This window comes from Capra hircus, chromosome 1, assembly GCF_001704415.2.
Source record: "Capra hircus breed San Clemente chromosome 1, ASM170441v1, whole genome shotgun sequence".
Classification (NCBI taxonomy): Eukaryota; Metazoa; Chordata; class Mammalia; order Artiodactyla; family Bovidae; genus Capra; species Capra hircus.
Window position 1 is genome coordinate 81,486,588 of NC_030808.1, and position 21,863 is coordinate 81,508,450.

The following is a 21,863-nucleotide window of genomic DNA, read 5'->3' on the forward strand; positions in this document are numbered from 1 at the left end:
ATTATGACCAACCTAGACAGTATATTAAAAAGCAGAGACATACTTGGCCGACAAAGGTCTATCTAGTCAAAGCTATGGTTTTTCCAGTAGTCATGTATGGATGTGAGAGTTGGACTATAAAGAAAGCTGAGCGCTTAAGAATTGATGCTTTTGAACTGTGGTGTTGGAGAAGACTCTTGAGAGTCCCTTGGACTGCAAGGAGATCAAACCAGTCCATCCTAAAGGAAATCAGTCCTGAGTATTTATTGGAAGGACTGATGCTGAAGCTGAAACTCCAAATCTTTGGTCACCTGATACAAAGAACTGACTCATTGGAAAAGACCCTGATGCTGGGAAAGATTGAAGGAAGGAGAAGGGAACGACATAGGGTGGGATGGTTGGATGACATTACCGACTCGATGGATGTGAGTTTAAGCAAGCTCCGGGAGTTGGTGACGGACAGGGAAGCCTGGCATGCTGCGGTCCATGGGGTCACAAAGAGTTGGACATGACTGAGTGACTGAACTGAACTGAATTCACTCATAGTGCTATATTAGTTAGTAAGGAGAATTATGAAAAATATAAAATAGAGTCCTTGTTTTCCAATATCTTTTGTTTCCTAAATCTTATCCATGTCATCTGGGAGTTTCTTTATATAAAGGTCTTATTTCCCAGTGTTTCTAAAACAGCAAAGCCAGAGGCATAGGTAAGTCACGCAGAGCAGCTCATAGGCAGCATGGAAAACTGCAGAAGGGGAGGATGAGTGAATTGGTTATGTATTGCAGCATAACACATTGCCCCAAACCGAACAGCTTAAAACAACAAGCCTTTATTATCGCACTTAGTTTCTGAAGGTCAGGAATCTGGGAGCAGCTTAGGTGGGTGGTTCCGGCTCAGGGTTTCTCAGGAAGTTTCGGTTAAATTGTTGACTGGGATGCAGTCATCTGAAAGCTTGCCTGGGGCTTGAGGAACTTAAATTGACCCTTGAACAGCATGGGTTTGAACTGTGTGGGTCCACTGCTGTGTGGCTTTTTAAAAACTACATGTGGCTTTAAAAAATATTACAGTAATATGCAATCTGAGGTTGGTTGATCTCTAGGTGTGAAACTGTAGCTGTAACTACAGAGGGCTGCCTGTAAGTTAAGTTACAGATGAATTTTTGAACCACCCTCTCTCCCACATTGTTCGAGGGTCAACTGTACTTCCAAGACTGTTTATAGATGTTTGTAAGAGGCCTCAGTTCCTTAACAACAGGAATTTGAGAGTTCCCCCAAAGCAAGTTATCAAGAGCAAGCAAAAAGCTGCAGTGCTTTTTATGACCTAGCTCAGGGATTAACAAACTTTCTGAAAGGGCTAAATAATAACTATTTTAAGTGTACATGCCATAGGGTTTGTAACTGCTTACCTCAGTTTCAGTGCAAAGACAGGTACATACAATGTAAACAAATGGGGATACTTGTTCCAATACAACTTGATTCATAAAAATAGGTGGCCAGCCCACATCTATAGTTTGCTAACCTCTGACTTGGTCTCCAAATCTGCATGCCCTCATTCTCCCTTTATTCATTCATGAGAAGCAAGTCATCAGTATCCAACCTACACTCAGGGGGAGAGGAATTAGGCTCTAACTCTTAAGGCGAAGAATAAAAGAATTTCTGAACATATCTTAAAACCAAAACAATGGGCTTAATGCGCAGTAAGCAGAATATGGGTTAAATATTGCATTTGTTTCTTAGGTCTGCTGTAACAAATTATACAAACTGGGAGGCATAAAGCAACAGAAATTTACTCCCGCATAGTTCCTGAGACTAGACGTTCAAAATCAAGGTATCAGCAGGGCCGTGGTCCCTCTGAAGGCTCTAAGGAAGACCCCTGCCTCTTGCGAACTTTCAGGGGCTCCTAGCAACCCCCAGTGCTCCTTGGCTGGTAGCTGTTTCACTCCAGTCTCTACTTCTGTCATCACACAGCCTCTTCTCTGTGTGTATCTCTGTGTGTCCCCTCCTCTTCTTATAAGGACACTACTCACTGGATTTAGACCAATGACCTCTTATCCAGAATGACCTCGTATTAATGCCAATAATTATAACTACAGTCTATTTCCAAATAAGGTCATAGTCTGAGGTTCCAGGTGAATATGAATTCTAGGGGAACACTATTCAACCCACCACGACACACAAGAGTGCCCCCTACTGAGTTCTCTGCCCTCAGTTCCTGCCACTCTGAGCTCTAGGCTCTAGTCAGAGTGAATGGCTTGTTCTCTTACTAGGCTATGTGATCTTGCTATCACTCTCCCTAGAGTGCCCTATCACCTCTTCCTCATTTCTACTTGTCCTTTAAGATTTCTAAAATATCCCTTCAGAAATCCTTGTTTTATATCCACAGATTTTACATTTTATAAGAAACGATACAACGTTAATATGTAGAATGTGATCATTTAAGGATACATATTAAAACAGCTAGAAAGAAAGTGAAAGTGAAGCCGCTCAGTCGTGTCCGACTCTTTGCAACCCCATGGACTGTAGCCTACCAGGCTCCTCAGTCCATGGAATTTTCCAGGCGAGATTACTGGAGTGGGTTGCCATTTCCTTCTTCAGGGGATCTTCCCAACCCAGGGATCGAACCCGGGTCTCCCACACTGCAGGCAGACGCTTTACTGTCTGAGCCACCAGGAGGCCCGGGTTCAAAACAGCTAGAGGGAGTGCTAAAAAACATTAAAAAGATACAGCAAAACAGTCATAAGATGAAACAGAATACTAGAAAACATTTGATTAAACTAAAATCAATCAATGGAAGAATATGAGAAAACAAAAAACTTTATTAAAATTAAAATAGATTTATATTAAAAATAAAAAATAAAATCAAATCAATTAATCAATCAATGGAAGAATATGAGGAAACAAAAAGCCTAATGGGATAAACAGAAAACTAAACACAAAGTGCAACCATATCAGAAACTACGCTAAATGCAGATGAATGACAAGGTAGAGACCAAGGCTGGATTTACAAAAAGGAAGATTCAATTGTATCTTATTTCTAAGAAATACAGCTCAAACATTAAAAGACAGACAATTTGAAAGTAAAAGGAGGGAATGATATACCATTCAAATACTAAGCATAAAAAGCTGATGTGACTATTATCAGATAAAGTAGACTTCAAGACAAGGAGCATTAGCAGAGATAAAGAGGGAGAGTTAATAATATTAAGAGGGCCACTTCATCAAGAAGACATAATAATCCTAAATGTGGACATAGTCAACATCCGCGCTTCAAAGCATGGAATGACAGAACTAACGAAATAGGTAAATCCACAATCAGAGATTTTAACACTCCTTTCTCAGTAACAGATATAGAAGTAGACAAAAGAAACCCATCAGCAGATAGATTTAAACAGTACTATCAACCATCTTGCCCTAACCATCTTGCCCAAACTCACGGAACACTGCACTTAGCAACTGCAGAAAACGTAAGTGAAAAGATAGCTACACCAACAAAGACCTTATTCTGAAACTTAAAGTGTTTTTCAATAGTATTATTTCCAGACCGAAATCTTAAAAGAGTATGTTCACTGACCATATACAAATGAAATCAGAGACATCAATAAAAGAAGTACTTTTATATATCAAGAAAATACTTTTTAAAAATTCCTGTTCACTTCACACCTGTCAGAATCATCAAAACAACCACAAATAACAAATGTTGGTGAGGATACACAGAAAAGAGAATCTCTGTACACTGTTGGTAGGATTGTGAATTGGTGTAGCCACTCTGGAAAACAGTATGGAGGCTCCTCAAAAAACTAAAAATAGGACTGTCAAAAGATCCAGCATTTCCAATACTAGGTAGGTATACGAGAAAAACAAAAACACTAATTTGAAAAGATACATATACCCCAATATTCACAGTAGCATTATTAACCAAGATATGGATGTAATCTGCCTTCTTCAACAGACGAATGGATAAAGATTTGGCATATATATATATATATATACGAATACATACAATGGAATATTAGTCATAAGAAAGAAGGAAATTCTGCAACAATACAAATGGACCTAGAGAGCATTATGCTTCATGAAACTGGAGAAAGCCAATTACTGTATGTTATCACTTATATATGGAATCTTAAAAAAAGAAATTTTATCACAGAGATGGAAAGTACAAAAACACAGTAAGAAGGAAATTCTAGAAATAAAACATAAATCTAAACATGTAAGAATTCATTAGATGGGCATAAAGGTCTTTCTGTTGAGTGAAGGTAACTTCTCTACCAGTATGTAAGGTTTTCTGTATGTATGTAATGTTCTTTGTTCTTTATTCCATGAACAGAACTATTAATATCCACCTATAGGCTGGGCACCTCCCATTTGCACTTATTGCTGTTTAACATGTATCTCACGTGATTTCTTTAAAGCATTACGTGAAAACTTTATTCTTGAAACTTTCAACTGGAAAAAGTTCTGGCAAAATTATTTTTTCCTTCACAGTTTCCCAAAGCAGCCATATAAACCACTTTGTTTTTCCTGTTTGTTCCTATGGACCTTATTGTCTAATCATTTTCCAGATAAGTGATTATAAGGTAGCCTTTTTCAGTTTTTCAATTAGTAACTTTTTATGGTTACTAAACGAAACTTCTGATGGTTTCGTTTCCTGGTTTATGATCCCCTAGACATTTTAGGGAACTTCAAAGAAGAAAACTTATAGTTTCCTAGACACTTGGCAGGCACTGTGGCCCCTATCTCCATTATCTTATTAAATTATGAAAGGTTTTCAGGTCAATGGAAAGACAGTCTACAGGTGGGGTTCAGTAGCTTTTAAAACTTCCATTCTGATTATAATAAAGGATCAGGCTGCTAGAAAGAGATCAAGTTTCTTTCAGCTCCCAGGTCCAGGTTAATAAGCAGTAGAGTTATATAAGCATCATTCCATTTAACTCCCCCTGATCCCTAGGTGCTTTCTGAGGTAAGGCTCACCTTTTTGTTTATACTGTTATTACACAGACTAAAAACTGGTTTTCAATTTCCAACGTAAAATTCTTCTGTCATCTATGATGTTATCCTATGTCCAAGCATTTGCCCAAGTATATCTCTCCCTTGCCAGTTTTTTGATGAGGTGTGTCATAAAGTACTGCAAAGGGTGTGTTTACTTTGTGTTGTATTTATTGAGAAGCATAAAAAAGGTTGTTCTATACTTTGCAGGTGTTCCATCATTTCTTTGATGTCTGTGGAACAAGCTGTGCAAATTGTTGCTGCCAAGTTTGTATTGCAAATGTATCTTGAAATGAATTTTACCAGGATCCATTACACCACTTTACTATGGAAACACTGGTAAACATCTCACAACATGGCATTCAAGATTTAGTCCTTAAATTCTTGAGTAATGCTTAAAGTAGTATATTTTATTATCTCGCTATGATTATATTTGTTATTCTGTGAGGAAGGTAGAGTGAGATATTATCACCTCACTTGCAGATAAGGAAGTTGAAACATGAACAGAGCTGATTAAATGAGACAACATACAAGAAAAGTATCTGTGACAGAGCCTGGTATGTGTGTATACATGTGTGTGTACATATACATGAATGTATACACACAAATATATATTTTATGTGTATATATATTTTTTTCTGCAAAATGAGGGTCAGGGCAATAATTTCTTTCTTTACAAGAATATATTTATTTACTACCAAAAAACAATTTAATGTCATATCTAAAATTAAAGCTTCTTAACATCTAGTCACAGCTTCCATAGTGGCTCAGATGGTAAAGAATCCACCTGCAAAGCAGGAGGCCCATGTTTGATCCCTGGGTTGGGAAGATTCCCTGGAGAAGGAAATGGCAACTCATTTCAGTATTCTTGCCTGGGAAATCCCATGGACAGAGGAGCCTGGTGGGCAGCATGCAGTCCATGGGGTCTCAAAGAGTTGGAAATGACTAAACAACCAACACTCCAACGTCTAGTCATATACAGTTCTGCTGCTGCTGCTGCTGCTAAGTTGCTACAGTCATGTCCGACTCTGTGCAACCCCATAGACCGCTCCGACTCTGTGCGACCCCATAGACAGCAGCCCACAAGGCTCCCCCGTCTCTGGGACTCTCCAGGCAAGAACACTGGAGTGGGTTGCCATTTCCTTCTCCAATGCACAAAAGTGAAAAGGGAAAGTGAAGTCGCTCAATCGTGTCCGACCCTCAGCGACCCCACGGACTGCAGCCCTCCAGGCTCCTCCATCCATGGGATTTTCCAGGCAGTCCTTCTAGTAAGCTCTATTCTGATGTCATAGATAACATTTCCATATCTGGCTATGAGTTTTCTGCATTCAGGATAAATTAATATATACTAGTCGATTTTAAAAATATAATTCAAAGACATTATAGGGCTACTTCTTTAAACTTTCATATATATATTTCTACTGACATCACAACATTATTTTGGCTTCTTCCTAAGATCTGTTTCCCTGAATAGAGCCTTCAGGTAAATTATGGTTTAATTAAAACTTGAGTTTGATTTCCTTCTACTTTCTTTTTTGGTTCTTCTCCTGCTTCTCAGGTGATACTCCACATTCCATAAAATCAGTTCATGGGCAGAAACAACAGGAAGAGGAATGTGAGTAGGACAGCGAACTAGGAGTCAGAGACTAGGAATTCCATAGACAGGAGGGAAAAAGCATTCAAGCTGGGAACTGGGATTACTGTAGGAGTTTACCAACTTCTAAGCCTTTGAGAGAAGCACGGGCTTAACAACTTGGAGTTTGCCAGGCAATGAGTTAGCAGGGCAGAGCAGGCCAAACAAGCATACGGGATCAGCAGCAGGCAGAATGCAAAATGCTTAGTACTCTCAGTCACTCTTTATTCCTCTTACTATAGTGAATTTCAGTCTAATGTGATACTAGCCCCAAATCCTACCAGTTGTAATAACTGTAACAGTTGGCTGGCTGACCAGTCGTTATGGGATAAGAAGTGATCACAGCTCTTTTGGCAGAAGGGTTTTCTTTACTAAGTTGAAATGGATGAAATTACAGTGATTCACATCAAAGGGGGAGAAAATGATCATTAACTTATTACAACTCTCAAAAATAGTATGTCTTGAGGAGAGGACCAAAGCAATACTTCTTCAAGTATATCCTATGCCATACTCACTGCTGTGTTTTACTTCAATGCTCTAGATGAAAAAAGGTTTCTGTGGTCAAACACGCTGAGAAATGCTGCATGACCTTCTTACTAGAAATGTTATTAAAAGTCCTAAGAAGTCTTGCAGTAAGAACATAAGCTCTTTTAACTTTATTCAATGTACTTTTATGATTAATGCTTTTAGTGTCCCGCTAAAGAAATCTTTGCATACTCCAAGGCAGCAAATATACTTTTCTTTGTTTTTCCTAGCTTTTGGTTCTGAGTTTTGTATTTAGGTCTATGGTCCATATCTATCTAATTTTTGTGTATAAAGTGAGAAAGATGTGGAGGCTGTGAAGATGTGAATCAAATCCACTTCAACCAGCAACATGTTTAGAAAGACTATCCTTTTCCCATTTAATTTACTTGCCACCTTGATAAAAAATCAATTGATCATATACACGTGACCTATTTCTGGATTGCCTATTCTGTTCCACTGATATTATTCATCTATTCTTAGGGTAATACTTGATTAACTGTAACTTTTAAGTCTTGAATCACATATTATAAATCTCTCACCTTGTTTTTTTTTCAAGATTGTTTTAGCTCTTCTATATCCATTGCATTTCCAAATATATTTTAGAATCAGCTTGACAATGCCTGCTAGAATTCTGACAGAGATTTCATTGACTCTATAGATCAATTTCAGGAGGACTGGCATCTCAACAGTTCTGAGTTCTATAATCCATGATCATGGTATGGTTTACCCTTGGACAACACAGGTTTGAACTGAGTGGATCCATTTACACTTGAGCTTTTTTTTCAGTAGTAAATGCAATAGTACTACATGATCTGAGGTTGGCTGGATCTGCAGATTTGGAACTCAGAGGGATGAATTGTGTATGTGGAGGGCTGACTATACATTACATGCAGATGTTCAACTGCACAAGGGTCATCAGCACCACTAATGCCTGCATTGTTCAAAGGTTAACTGTATATATATACTGGACTTTTAATTTTTATCTTTAGTTTTTCTCAGCAATGTTTTGTAGTTCTCAGTATAGATTTCTTGTGTTCTTTAAAATATTTATTTCTATGTATTTGGTAATTTAATGGTGATGTTTTCATTGTTTTAGCTGTTCTAATTATTTCAAATACAATTTTTATATTGATTATAACCTGTGGCCTAGTTAAATTCTTTAATTAGTTGAAGTCATTTTTTATAGCTTCTATAAGACTTTCTATGTACACAATCTTTCTGTGTGTGAATCATGACAGTTTTGCCTCCTTTCTGAAATTTGGCCTTTTATTTCTTTTCCTTGCCTTATCACAGTGGTCCTATACTAAGCACATAATATACATCATCTCATTTAATCTTCATAACAACTCAATTTTATTCCTATTTTACAGATAAGAAAACCAAGGCCCAGAAATGTTCAGTCATTTGCCCAATCAATATTGCACACCTATCAACTGATCTTGAAGAAGGGAATGGCAACCCACTCCAGTATGCTTACCTGGAGAATTCCACGGACAGAGGAACCTGGGAGGCTATGGTCCATGGGTTGCAAAGAGAGAATAACACACACACACACACACATCAACAGATCTAGAGTTCAAACCTAGGCACTCTTACTCCAAACCTGCATTTATGACTACTTCTACCTACTTATGGATAGTTTCTAAATTCAGAAAACTCAGAGGCACAAAAGCAAAAAGTATTTTCAAATTAATAATAGAAAAAATCCTACTAAGGACAAATATAGAAACAGTTCACACACACACACACATAAAAGGCAGTTTCTTTTGAACATGAAAAGATACTCAACTCTACTCAAAATGAGAGAAATGAAAATTAAAACAACACTAAAATGGTATAGCCGCTATGAAAACAGTATAGTGGTTTATCAAAAAATGAAAATAGAATTGCCATATGATCCGGCAATCCCACTTTTGGGTTTATCTATAGATGGATAAACAAAACGTGATATCTACAACACAATGGAACATTTGAAAGTTATTCAGCCTTAAAAAGGAAGGAAATCTTGTCATTTGCTACAACATGGATGAACTCTGAACACTTTATGCTAAGTGCAACAAGCCTCACAAAAACCAAAAAGTGTTACTATCTGTAAAAGACACAGTGGGAATTTGCTGTATGAGGCAGGGAACCCAAAGCTGGTGCTCTGTGACAACCTAGAGGGGTGAGATGGGGAGGGAGTTGGGAGCAAGGTTCAGGAGGGAGGGGACATATGCATACCTTTGGCTGATTCATGTTGATCTATGGCAGAAACCATCACAACATTGCAATTACCCTCCAACTAAAAATTAAATTGAGAAAGACAAAAAACTGTATGATTCCACTTATATGAAGTATCTATGCTAGTCAGAGTCACAGAAACAGAAAGAAAAATGGTGGTTGTCAGGAAATGGGGGAGAGGAAAATGGAGAGTTGCCATTTAATAGATAAAGAGTTTTGGTTTTACAAGATGAAAAAGCTCTAGAGATTTGTTTCATAACAGTGTTAAAGTACTTAAAACTAATGATTTGTACACTTAAAAATGGTTACGATGATAAATGTTACATTTTTAAAAATCACAATTTAAAATTTTTAAAGTGTTTTTAAAACTTTAACACAAATTTTGTTATGAATTCTTAAAAAAAAAACTATGCTGAAACCAGTTTTTAAGTTATCAGATTGGCAAAAATCTGAAAGTCTGATAGTACTCTCTTACATGTTTGTTGCTGGGGGAGTACAAATTGAAACAATCCCTATGGAGTGCAATTAGGCAACAGCCACGACATCTTTTGATCTAGCATTTCTACTCTGGTGAATTTAATCATTCAGATATACAGTAAGAATATATGGGATGATACAGTCACAAGATTGTGAATTTCAGCATTGTTTACAAAAGAAAAATACTGGAAATAACCAAAATGCCCATTACTGGATGATTGGTTTGTTGTTGTTGTTTAGTCTTTAAGTCATGTCTGACTCATTGTGACTCTGTGGACTGTAGTCTGCCAGGCTCTTCCGTCCACGGGATTTTCTGGGCAAGAATATTCGTGTGGGCTGCCATTTCCTTTTCCAGGGGATCTTCCCGACCCAGGGAGGAACCCACGTCTTCTGCATTGGCAGGCGGGTTCTTTACCACTGACCCAGCAGACATCTCTACAGTGGAATACTATGCAGCCATTTTAAAATGAGAACACTTATCATGTACTGTTATGGAAAGAGGTTCAACATATAAGTGATAAAATTAACAGTATATATAATAGTATATGTAAAAAGGAGGAAAGTAGGAATCTATTTATAATTTTATAATTCCTTGATATATAAAGAAACTCTAGATATAGGAAAAGGATAATAATAAAATATAGTAATAGTAATAAAAATTATAATAGTGATTTGGGGGTCCTGAATGGATAGGGGACTGGGGTGGGAAGATTTCAAAATAACTTTTTAATATATTTTGGTCTTGGAACCATGTGAATATATCACCTATTCAAAAAATTCAATGACAATTCCTCTGTGTGTGTGTGTGTGTGTGTGTGTGTGTGTGTGCACTTAGTTGATCAGTCATGTCTGACTTTGCGACTCCATGGACTATAGCCCTCCAGGCTCCTCTGTCCATGGGATTCTCTGGCAAGAACACCGGAGTGGAGTTCCTATGGTTAGAAGTAAATTTCAGTGGTACCAACTGACATTAAATTATTCATAAAAATGTTTACCAAGAACATACTGTATGTCCAGTGGGCACTATTTGGGGCACTGGCAATATAGCACTGAACAAGATGCAGTTCTTGCCCCTCGTAGAACTTCTATTCTAGTGGGAAAGACTATATATTTTACTGATAAATTACGCCAGGTAGCTATTTAAGAAAAGTAAATCAGGATGAAGGAAAAAGAAGCAATGTAGCGGAAGTGAGGTGGTGGTGCCTCTGAGGAGGGGGTATCTGAGTAGAGACCTGAATAGAAGGAAGGCAGAAATACTGCATGGGAAAGTTGTCCTGGCAGGGCAGCACACACCCTAGGGCAGGAACACGCTTGATGTGCTCTAGAAACAGCAAGACATTTATGTAGCTGGAGCAAACTTTGTGACATGAATGAAGTAGGCAATGATGTTCAACAGGTGGTCAGAAAGCAGATCATACAGGCTTCATGGGGTATGTGCAATGGTCTGGGTGTTAGAGACAGCTACTGGAGGTTGGTTTTAAAAAAAAAACCTGACAGTATCTGGTTAAGATTAAGCCCGGGCACACCTGTGTGTTCCTCCAGGTGGTTAAAGGACCGAAATACTTCAAATACTGTTAGTAAACAGCTGCTTCCCTGGTAATAGTGTCACCTGCCATACTGGCTTCTCTTCCAGGACACCCAACCCCCGCCCCCCCCATGAAATGATAACTAAATAAGTAACCTGGCCCAGCAACAGCTATTGAGTTGGCAAAGTTTTAGTCAGCTCAGGAACCTAGAATCATTGCAGTTCAGCCGTCTACAGGATGAACCAAGGTCTCACTTTATTACAGTCCTAGAACCTGCTTAGGACAGTGTGTCTTGGGCTTCTATCCCACCAAGGGTCAGCTGGGGCCCAGTACTGCCATGTGGGCTCTCACTCAAGTCCAGTAGGAATCAGAGGCAGACTAGAAAAAGAAACTGAACGTCCCTGAGGTCTGAGGTGAAGCTAGAGCAAAGGGGAAACCCAGAGTACTTCCATATAAACAATCAGTACTTCCTGAATGATTTGAAAGGCTACTGGCCCACTGCCAGCCTTTACAACTTTTATATAATATATTAACCACATCAAAATTTGTTTCTCTGTTCAAAGTTATACCATTTTCCAGTACCAAGATTTTTTTTTTTTTTCAGATATATCGTGGCAAAAGGGAAACAGAAAATAACAACCTCTCTAGCACCAAATGCAACCTTAACACTCTCATAGCTGCACTCAGTAGAGTCAATGTTTGTATAACAATGAGTAGTTCCTGGAATCCTAGTACCAAAGCAGAACTACAACAGCTGTATTGCAACACTTTTCACTTCATATATGAAATTTATTTTACATAGGACAGTATGGGGAATTTAGTCTGGAAAATTAGTACATATGTCAAAGTCTTAAAAACATATTTCTCTGAAGTTGGAAGAAATTTCTAAGGCTGCTTGCCATTTCCATCCATTTCACAAAGTTCCTTCTCTTTGAAAATACACTCTGTTGCTCTCAAATTTAGGATCCCAATATCTGATTAAATCATGTTAGTTCTACTTAGTTCTCATTCGTTTGATTTCTTTGAACATCAAAAGCTCCAGTTTAATTACCTGAGAGACTACTAAATATTTGCTAACATAATCTTGTAACAAGAGCCTAAACTAAAGAGACAGCAACCATTAAGAACATCAGGGAGAAACTGCAGCACTACTTGGAAATAATCAATCTTTGGGCACCAGATATATATTCCATTACTTTTACTTCCTGACCGTAAGCATCTTTGCTCAATCAAAGACATGACATTAAAAGTCATCTCATGCAAGCAGGAGGACCTGCGTTAGCAGAACACTTGCTGAAAGACTTTCGGACTTCCCTTTTCTTAAAAAAAAAATAAATAAAACTATTGTGAATGCTGAAACTTTCTTGCAAGTAGGTCTAGTATACAAGATTTAGTACCTTAATTTAATCTTAGAAATTGTTTCCACAATGCTTTCATATTCAAATATCAAAATATTTTTTAAAAAATACTTACACTGCAGCAACCTGAAGTCGGATCAGACAGCATGAAACTACCAGCAGCTGCCTGCTTCCTCACAGACTAAACTTTGTTCCCTTCCTGGCTGGTTCTGGATCAGGTTCACTGATACACATTTACCATGGCCTTGGAAGCTACCACCCAACAAGGTGGGAGGGTTTGTTCATTAAACTTCTGCTTGATAACCACCTATCAGCAACTTCTCAGAGGTTTACCTGGACATGTTTAAAGACGCAAATTTATGGAAGATTACAGAGAAAGCCTGAAGAGTCTCCTAATCTCTGATGGGAGGGTTTTGGTTTCAGAGGGAATTTCCCTGTGTTCCTAGAAAAACCAAACCAACCAACACAATAATCCTCTGGGATTCAAAAATCTTGCTTCATAAAAGTTCTCCTGTCTCCTCAGAGTGCATACATTGTATAATCACGGCAGAAAGAGGCCAGAAAGTTGCTTTTCTATTATAGTTCCCCATCACCTCCATTCGCCCCAGCTCTTTCACTAGCTGGGAAACAACGCAGGGTTCTTATTAAATGTAGTGCTTTCTGACATTGAAACCACTTGCTGACCTAATGTAAAGTGAGAACTTAAGACCCTCTCTGCAACCCCCGCCAAATTAAGCTCTTCACAAGATAAAATATTATGCTGCGTCATCCTTTTCCACATCCCTAAGCTTCTTCCCCTCTGAGCTACTATATTTCTATAATTTGTAGCACTAGCCTTTGGAGCAAAAGCCATTTACTATGTATTTACACTAATCACTTTATAAACATTATCTTATTCTCTCCTAAGCAATATATTTGGAATCATCTTCAATTCTTCTTAGTCTGATTCTTGTACCTAATTTGGCCCCTTCACTATCTTGGTGATTCTCTGCAATAAGCACTGTGGTGGGCAGAATAATGACCTCCTCCACAGATATTCGTTCCCTAATCACTGGAATCTGTTACCTTAATAGCCAAGGGACTCTGTAGATGCCGTTAAGAACTTTGAGACAGGGAGATTATCTGGATATGTCCAATTTTTCCCAGCTTTGGTAAGAGAGGGGCAATGTGAGGGCTTGACTTGCTCTTGCTGGCTCTGAAGATGGAGAAAGGGGGCTGATAGAAGCTGGAAAAGGCCAGAGGAAACATTCTCTAGAGCCTCTGGAAAGGGACACGGCCCTCAAAAAACTTTGGTTTTAGCCTCATGAGACCCACACTGGATTTTTGACTTACAGAACTGTTAGATAATAAATTTGTGTTGTTTTAAGCCACTAAGCTTGTGACCACTTTTTATGGCAGCAATAGAAATATAGGTACTTTAATTTCAAAATGTTTTTTTGAAAACATAAACCCAAAACTGATAGAATATGCCAAATGAAGTCTGATGAAGAAAAAAAAAACTTAAAATTTTGTTTTTAAAAATCTGACAAACTTGGTAGACTGCTTTTTTTTTCTTTATAACTTTTTGTTTTGTATTGAGTTATAGCCAATTAACAATGTTGTGATAGCTTTAGGTGAACATTGAAGGGACTCAGCCATACATATACATGTATCCACTCTCCCTCAAACTCCCCTTCCAACCAGGCTGCCATATAACACTGAGCAGAGTTCCATGTGCTATACGGTAAGTCTTTGTTGGTTATCCATTTTAAATATAGCAGTGTGTTCATGTCCATCCCAAACTCCATAAATATCTGTTCACCCCGTCCTTCCCCTCTTAGCCCATCCTTCTAATATTAAGGTAATTTTGAATCATGCCTCTGTACTCTGTCATCAGAAATATCTTTTTAACCCTAACTGTACTGACTTCATCTCCATGTATTTACCAAGTTATCAATAAATAAACACTGAGTAATCAAGATCAAGAACAGAATTCTGAAACAGAGAACAGAGTCCTGTTATTAGAGATCTTCAATTTGACCTCGGTCCATAAATCAATACTCTTTGTACACAAGTCGGATCAGCTATAAAAACACTTACTGTCATGTAGCCTATAGTGTTTTTAACTTCTCAAGTATATCAGAAGGATGAAATCAATGCCTTAATAATAAAGGTGTGTCTGCAGCGTGCCAGTCCACTGGAACGCGTCTGGAAACGGAGACGTGGTTAGTTTGATGTCAGCAGTTGTTCCATTTTGTTTTTCAGCGCTGTCTCAGTGATTATCATTTTCTAAGAGTTTACAAACTATCAATTAATTATTCTTTCCAGAAGTCTACTTGAAATTAAAAGGAAGTTTTCCCAATTGTAGGAAGTGAAAACAATCTCTGTCTCAAAAGCAGAGACATAGTGGAGGGAGGAGATGGGGGCCACTATGAAAGAAGGCTGGGGTGAGTACTGTGTGCCCTTGTAAGAGTATAAAACCCAGACTCAGAGCAGTAGTGATTGTTGGAAAGTAGTGCAAAACTAGGGCTGAGACATATGATGTAAAGTCTTGAAAAGGGACCTAGGATTTCAACTTAATATATTAGAAAATAGGTAAAACTGAAATATTTTAAAGAAGGAAAATAAAATTATGAGTACATTAATAACCAAACTGAAAAATGGGCAAAGTTACATGAACAGTTCACAAAAGAAGAAATATAAATGGCTCTTAAATATATAAAAAGACTCTCTATCTCGTTCATTATAAGAGAAATACAGTTCAAAATACAAAGACATCATTTTAACCTATCAAACTGGCAAAGTTCAAAGTCACATAAGGCACAGTGTTGGTGAAGTTATGGGTAAATAATGGAGGATAAATTGGTAAAATCACTGAAAAGCAAATTGGCAATCAAATTATGAATACATATCCCCTCTGACCCAGCAATAACTAAAAAATACATATATAAAATGATAACATGTCCATAAATATTCACTGCAGCATTGTTTGCAAAAGTTAAAGATGTCAATGAGAAGGGAACTGGTAAATTATAGCGCAGATACCCAGTGTAATAAGAAAACAAGGCATATTTATGTTGCTGATAAAGAATGATCAAGCTGTATTAAGTTTAAAAAGGTAAAGTACAGAGCACTATATGTAGAATGCAACTATCTGTGTGTGTATGTTTGACAGAGAGAGAGAGACAGAATACACTGAAAATCTCTCTGGAAGAACATCCAAGAATCCAGAAACAGTGGGTTCTCTCTAGGGAAGGGACTGGTAGCTATGGTTCAAAGGTGAGAAGGAGACTTATGCATCCTTTTGTCCTTTCTGAATTTTTTCCCAAGCTGATGTTACCTACTTAAAAATATAGATATGCTAAGTGGCAATATGGCACCCTGGAAAAGAAAAAGTAGAGTGGTAAAAAATCTGGCAAAAAACAAATAAAGTCTGGATTTTAGTTAATAGTCACGTACCACTGTTAACTTCTTAATTTTGACAAATGAGCCATGGTTACATAAGATGTTACCATCTGAGAAACTAGGTGAAGGTACTATTTTTGCAAACTTTTCTGTAAATCTAAAACTACTCCCTAAATAAAAAGTTTATTAACACAAGAAACATTTAACAAGTTAATAGGGCAGCTATGGTGGAAATGGCTTGGAGAGAGGACAGATTAGAATCAAAGAGGCCAAATGAGAAACTGTGGGAGTAATCCTGGCATGAGGTGATGAAGGCCTGCCTGAGGGTAAGTCATGAAAACACAATGAAAAGAACTAACATAGATATAACATATTTCAGAAGAAAAAAATAAAATATTTGCAGTAGTGGAGAGAGATAAGAATAATGAAACTAGGGACAAAAGATGAAAATTGGAAAAGGAAGCTGGTTTGAAGGGGAATGAGATACATTTAATTAATTCATTCAGCAAATATTTGTTGGTACTTACTATGCCAGGCACTGTGCAAGGCACTGGGGATGTGAGAGTGACCCTAAATCTTTTAGTTCGATCGTCCAAAAGGCCTCTGAATATTAGAGAATGAGAGTTCAGGGGAGAGGACAGACTGGGATAGCTGAGAAAGATGATACAGAGTAAGGAAGGAGAGGCCAAAGGTGAGCTGCAGAACAGAACCACAGTTAGGAGGAAGAGCATCGTAGCAAAGAAGACAGGGAAGGAATGGGCAGAGGCTTTTGAGAACAAGCATGGTGAGGTAATTTCTGGGAAACCAAGATAAAAGATCAAAGAGGTATTCCATCAAATGTACTGTACAAGAAGTGAGGATATACAAAAGAACACATCACGATGGGTTAAAGAGAGAGAACTGATGGCAAAGGAGGTCACTCAGGAGACCTTTTCACTTTCAGTGAAGCCTAAATGGAGCCCAGATCACAAAAATCGAAGTTTTCTTAGACGAGAGCAATTCTGAGTCAAAGGCCTTCAAGAAATGGGATTCCATTTATTATCATGCTTCTCAAACTGGGTATATGAAGCTATGGCATAGATTGTTTTGTAGAATCAGCTTCATTAGAAGGAAAATTTACGAACAAGAGAGAAGAATGCAAAATTTGCATATGTTTCTAAAATTCAAACAGGTCCTAAAATTTCAAGCATGGGGGTCACCTTACTTTTAGGGCTACAAATTCATTCTCCACTTCCATAAAGAGGTACTTGGGCAGAAATTTGAGAAGCACCAATATAATGGTCAGCTATCCTGAAATGCAGTCTTGCTACTAAAACTCAAGATAACTATAGTTTTAAAAATAACTCAGTGAACTATGGCCCCACATGGCAAATTACAATAAACATTTCACATTCAAAGAAGAAAAATAATGAACAAAATATTGGATTTATCATATTTACCATTATTTGATATTTCCATATATTATTTATCTTTTATGTCTATAGGTAAGCTTGGCTACATACTGAGAAGGAAGTCACACTGTCAATTATACTTAGATGCTTTATCAATGTTATTTGAGAATGATGAATATATACTAAGTACCAACCAATACCATATATATATGTGCGTGTAAATATATACAGACATATATACAATTTATATATATACATAGGGTAAATATGTATGTATGTGTGGTATGTGTGCATATACACATGCATAAATGTGTATGTATAAGCATACACATACAGACATATACTGTAAACATAGATGTTAACGCAAGAATTGGTGACTATGCTTCAAATTCTAATTTATAACAAAACAGCTGAAATCTTGGCGGATGTGTAGTGCACGGTCTATTGGTAAAATGCAAGTGTAGTTTTCATATGTAATTTCCTGCTAAGTAAATTAACATACTGCTTTGGCATTGAAGTGAAGTGAAGTTGCTAAGTCGTGTCTGACTCTTTGCGACCCCATGGACTGTAGCCTACCAGGCTCCTCCATCCATGGGATTTTCCAGGCAAGAGTAATGGAATAGGTTGCCATTTCCTTCTCCAGAGGATCTTCCAGACCCAGGGATCAAACCCAGGTCTCCTGCATTGCAGGCAAATGCTTTAAGGATATATTTGAAAGCTTTGCTCTGGTATTTTCCATCTAATTTTAAACAGCCTTGGTCCACAAACCACAAGGCAATGCTTCCACCAAGTAAAGACTTCTTTTAAATCTTTTGTGTGAGAAAACCATTAGAGCAGTAACAGTTTAGGTGATATGCAGATGCTTCTTGAAAATGTCATGGCAAACTATGTAGGATTAGTAATTTAAAAAAAAATCAACTATCTAGTCTAATGTCATCTGAAGGAAGAAATTAATATCAACATCATTTACTACCCTACTGTAATTTTGATACTTAGGTATTTTTTACTATTCGAAAGAAACTCAATTTTAAGAATAGTTACACCAGCTTCTTTTCTAAACGTTTGAATCTCTAAACTATAGGGTTAGCCAAAAAGTTCGTTTGGGTTTTTTAAGACGGTACTGAAAAACCTGAACAAACTTTTTGGCCAACCCAATAAAAGTTACCAACATAGCAAATAGCTTTCACTACTTCACCATATACCTTGTCTGGAAGTACCTCTTGAGGCTAAGAAACAAAAGGGTAATGCAGCACCGAACCTGAAAGACAAAATTACAGCTTTCACACGTATTTCATTCAGCCTGGACTGTTAGCTTTCACAGTCAATTACAAATTACAGAGCCATGTTGTCACTTCTTAACATCATCTACTTCCTGTAACTCTCTGCTGTCACTTCTTAAAGAAATGCTGACAGTCTCATGTTTTTGAGGAAGCAAATCTGAATTGATATCCTAGGGAATAATACATTATTTTGTTTTCCTCAGTCAGTTCAGTTCAGTCGCTCAGTCCTGTCCGACTCTTTGCGACCACATGAATTGCAGCACGCCAGGCCTCCCTGTCCATCACCATCTCCCGGAGTTCACTCAGACTCACGTCCATCGAGTCGGTGATGCCATCCAACCATCTCATCCTCGGTCATCCCCTTCTCCTCCTGCCCCCAATCCCTCCCAGCGTCAGAGTCTTTTCCAATGAGTCAACTCTTCACACGAGGTGGCCAAAGTACTGGAGTTTCAGCTTTAGCATCATTCCCTCCAAAGAAATCCCAGGATTGATCTCCTTCAGAATGGACTGGTTGGATCTCCTTGCAGTCCAAGGGACTCTCAAGAGTCTTCTCCAACACCACAGTTCAAAAGCATCAATTCTTCGGTGCTCAGCCTTCTTCACAGTCCAACTCTCACATCCATACATGACCACTGGAAAAACCATAGCCTTGACTAGATGGACCTTAGTCGGCAAAGTAATGTCTCTGCTTTTGAATATACTATCTAGGTTGGTCATAACTTTCCTTCCAAGGAGTAAGCATCTTTTAATTTCATGGCTGCAATCACCATCTGCAGTGATTTTGGAGCCCAAAAAAATAAAGTCTGACACTGTTTCCACTGTTTACCCATCCATTTCCCATGAAGTGATGGGACCGGATGCCATGATCTTCATTTTCTGAATGTTGAGCTTTAAGCCAACTTTTTCACTCTCCTCTTTCACTTTCATCAAGAGGCTTTTTGGCTCCTCTTCACTTTCTGCCATAAGGGTGGTGTCATCTGCATATCTGAGGTTATTGATATTTCTCCCGGCAATCTTGATTCTAGCTTGTGTTTCTTCCAGTCCAGCGTTTCTCATGATGTGCTCTGCATATAAATTAAATAAGCAGGGTGACAATATACAGCCTTGCCGTACTCCTTTTCCTATTTGGAACCAGTCTGTTGTTCCATGTCCAGTTCTAACTGTTGCTTCCTGACCTGCATACAGATTTCTCAAGAGGCAGGTCAGGTGGTCTGGTATTCCCATCTCTTTCAGAATTTTCCAGTTTATTGTGATCCACACAGTCAAAGGCTTTGGCATAGTCAATCAAGCAGAAATAGATGTTTTTCTGGAACTCTCTTGCTTTTTCCATGATCCAGCGGATGTTGGCAATTTGATCTCTGGTTCCTCTGCCTTTTCTAAAACCAGCTTGAATGTCAGGGAGTTCATGGTTCACGTATTGCTGAAGCCTGGCTTGGAGAATTTTGAGCATTACTTTACTAGCATGGGAGATGAGTGCCATTGTGTGGTAGTTTGAGCATTCTTTGACATTGCCTTTCTTTGGGATTGGAATGAAAACTGACCTTTTCCAGTCCTGCGGCTACTGCTGAGTTTTCCAAATTTGCTGGCATATTGAGTGCAGCACTTTCACAGCATCATCTTTCAGGATTTGAAACAGCTCAGCTGGAATTCCGTCACCTCCACTAGCTTTGTTCGTAGTGATGCTTTCTAAGGCCCACTTGACTTCACTTTCCAAGATGTCTGGCTCTAGGTGAGTGATCACATCATCTGTTTTCCTACTTCACCTTAATTATCATGAGAGTGGTAGAATTCTCAGTGATTCCCTTTCTGTCCTAAATATATATTAAAGGAACAAGAATTGATATGAGCACTTTGGATATCAGTTAAAGGGAATTACTAGTGTCACCAAGCAATTTGTTATGATCTAGAAAAGATGAAGAAGCATGTTCCCACAACCAGCAATTTAAGTCCCAGGTACACATCTCAACCCAGCTTCCTAACTGCTGCTCCATGGCACCCTGGTGGGCAACAAATGGAAGGTGCCCAGGGGTGGATCTCACAGGAGGGCCCAGATATGGATCTCCTCAATCCTTCAGCCAAGAAGAAGCCCCCAGGCCAGAGACACAGCTTCATTCCTGTAATGGAAAGCTTTGTACAAATATTATCTATAATTTTCCATGTGTGCTATGGCATGAAAAGGGTTGGGAAACACTGAGAAGTTCTTCCATGTATGTGGCAGATGTATATTCAGGAATATGTATACATATAGGAGCAATGTGCATAATAACTAAAAATGGGACTATCTCGTATGTTCATCAATCAACTCCTCTGCTAATAAATTCTGGAATACTCATATGATGCAAAGTTATACCCCAGTGAAAACTAATGAACAACAACTATACACATTGACATGGATAGATCTAAGACTGTAACACTGAACCCCAAAAGAGTTAAGTCCCAGAAAAATACATACAATATAATTCTACTGTTTTAAAACTCAAGAACAAATAAAAGTAATATATAAACAGTTTAAGGATACACAGATACATGATAAAACCATTGAAAAAAGGCAAGAAAATTATTAACACAAAATTCTCTAGAAGGACACTGTGCTTCTATTGCAGGGGTACAGTTTCTGCCCCTGGTTGGGGAACTGAGATTCCACAAGTTGCAGATTGCGCCCCCCCCCCAAAAAAAATCAGAACGTTGGTTACCTCTGAGGGAGGATGAAAAGCTTGGGATCACAGAGGAGTGCATAGGAGATATTAGAGAACAATGGTCATATTGCTTTTGTAAAACTGGGCGGTAGGGATACATATGTTTAAGCGTTACAGATCTTTTATAAATATTTTATATCTACTCAGTGTTTAAGAAACATCTTCTATAAAAGCCCTACTTTGTCCACCAGTAGATAGCAAATCACTTGTGATCTCTGCAACAGTATGAGGTGCATGGAACAGGAGGGACAGAAAGCATCAAACTAGACAGACCACCACAGGTCAGACACTGAACCTTTCCCTACAAACGCACACACTGTTTGCAACAGGAAAAATCTGTAAGCTATACCATAACAAGAAGTTAAGACTAAATTCAATATGCTATCATTATGCAAATGTTAACGTTAAT

General features: G+C 38.2%; 1 protein-coding gene across 2 annotated transcripts in view; it reads right to left on the reverse strand.

The window, feature by feature from the left end:
- The window catches only part of MAP3K13 (mitogen-activated protein kinase kinase kinase 13), a 159,670-nt gene that overhangs the window by 113,005 nt on the left and 24,802 nt on the right, over positions 1–21,863 (reverse strand). The window contains exon 1 of one of the 2 annotated variants that reach the window (XM_005675172.3): positions 12,819–12,886. The exons of the other annotated variant lie outside the window; for it this stretch is intronic. The gene's annotated coding sequence lies outside the window, so the exon portion shown is untranslated. Of the gene's footprint in view, positions 1–12,818; positions 12,887–21,863 lie in introns of those variants that run through there. 2 annotated transcript variants of the gene reach the window in all.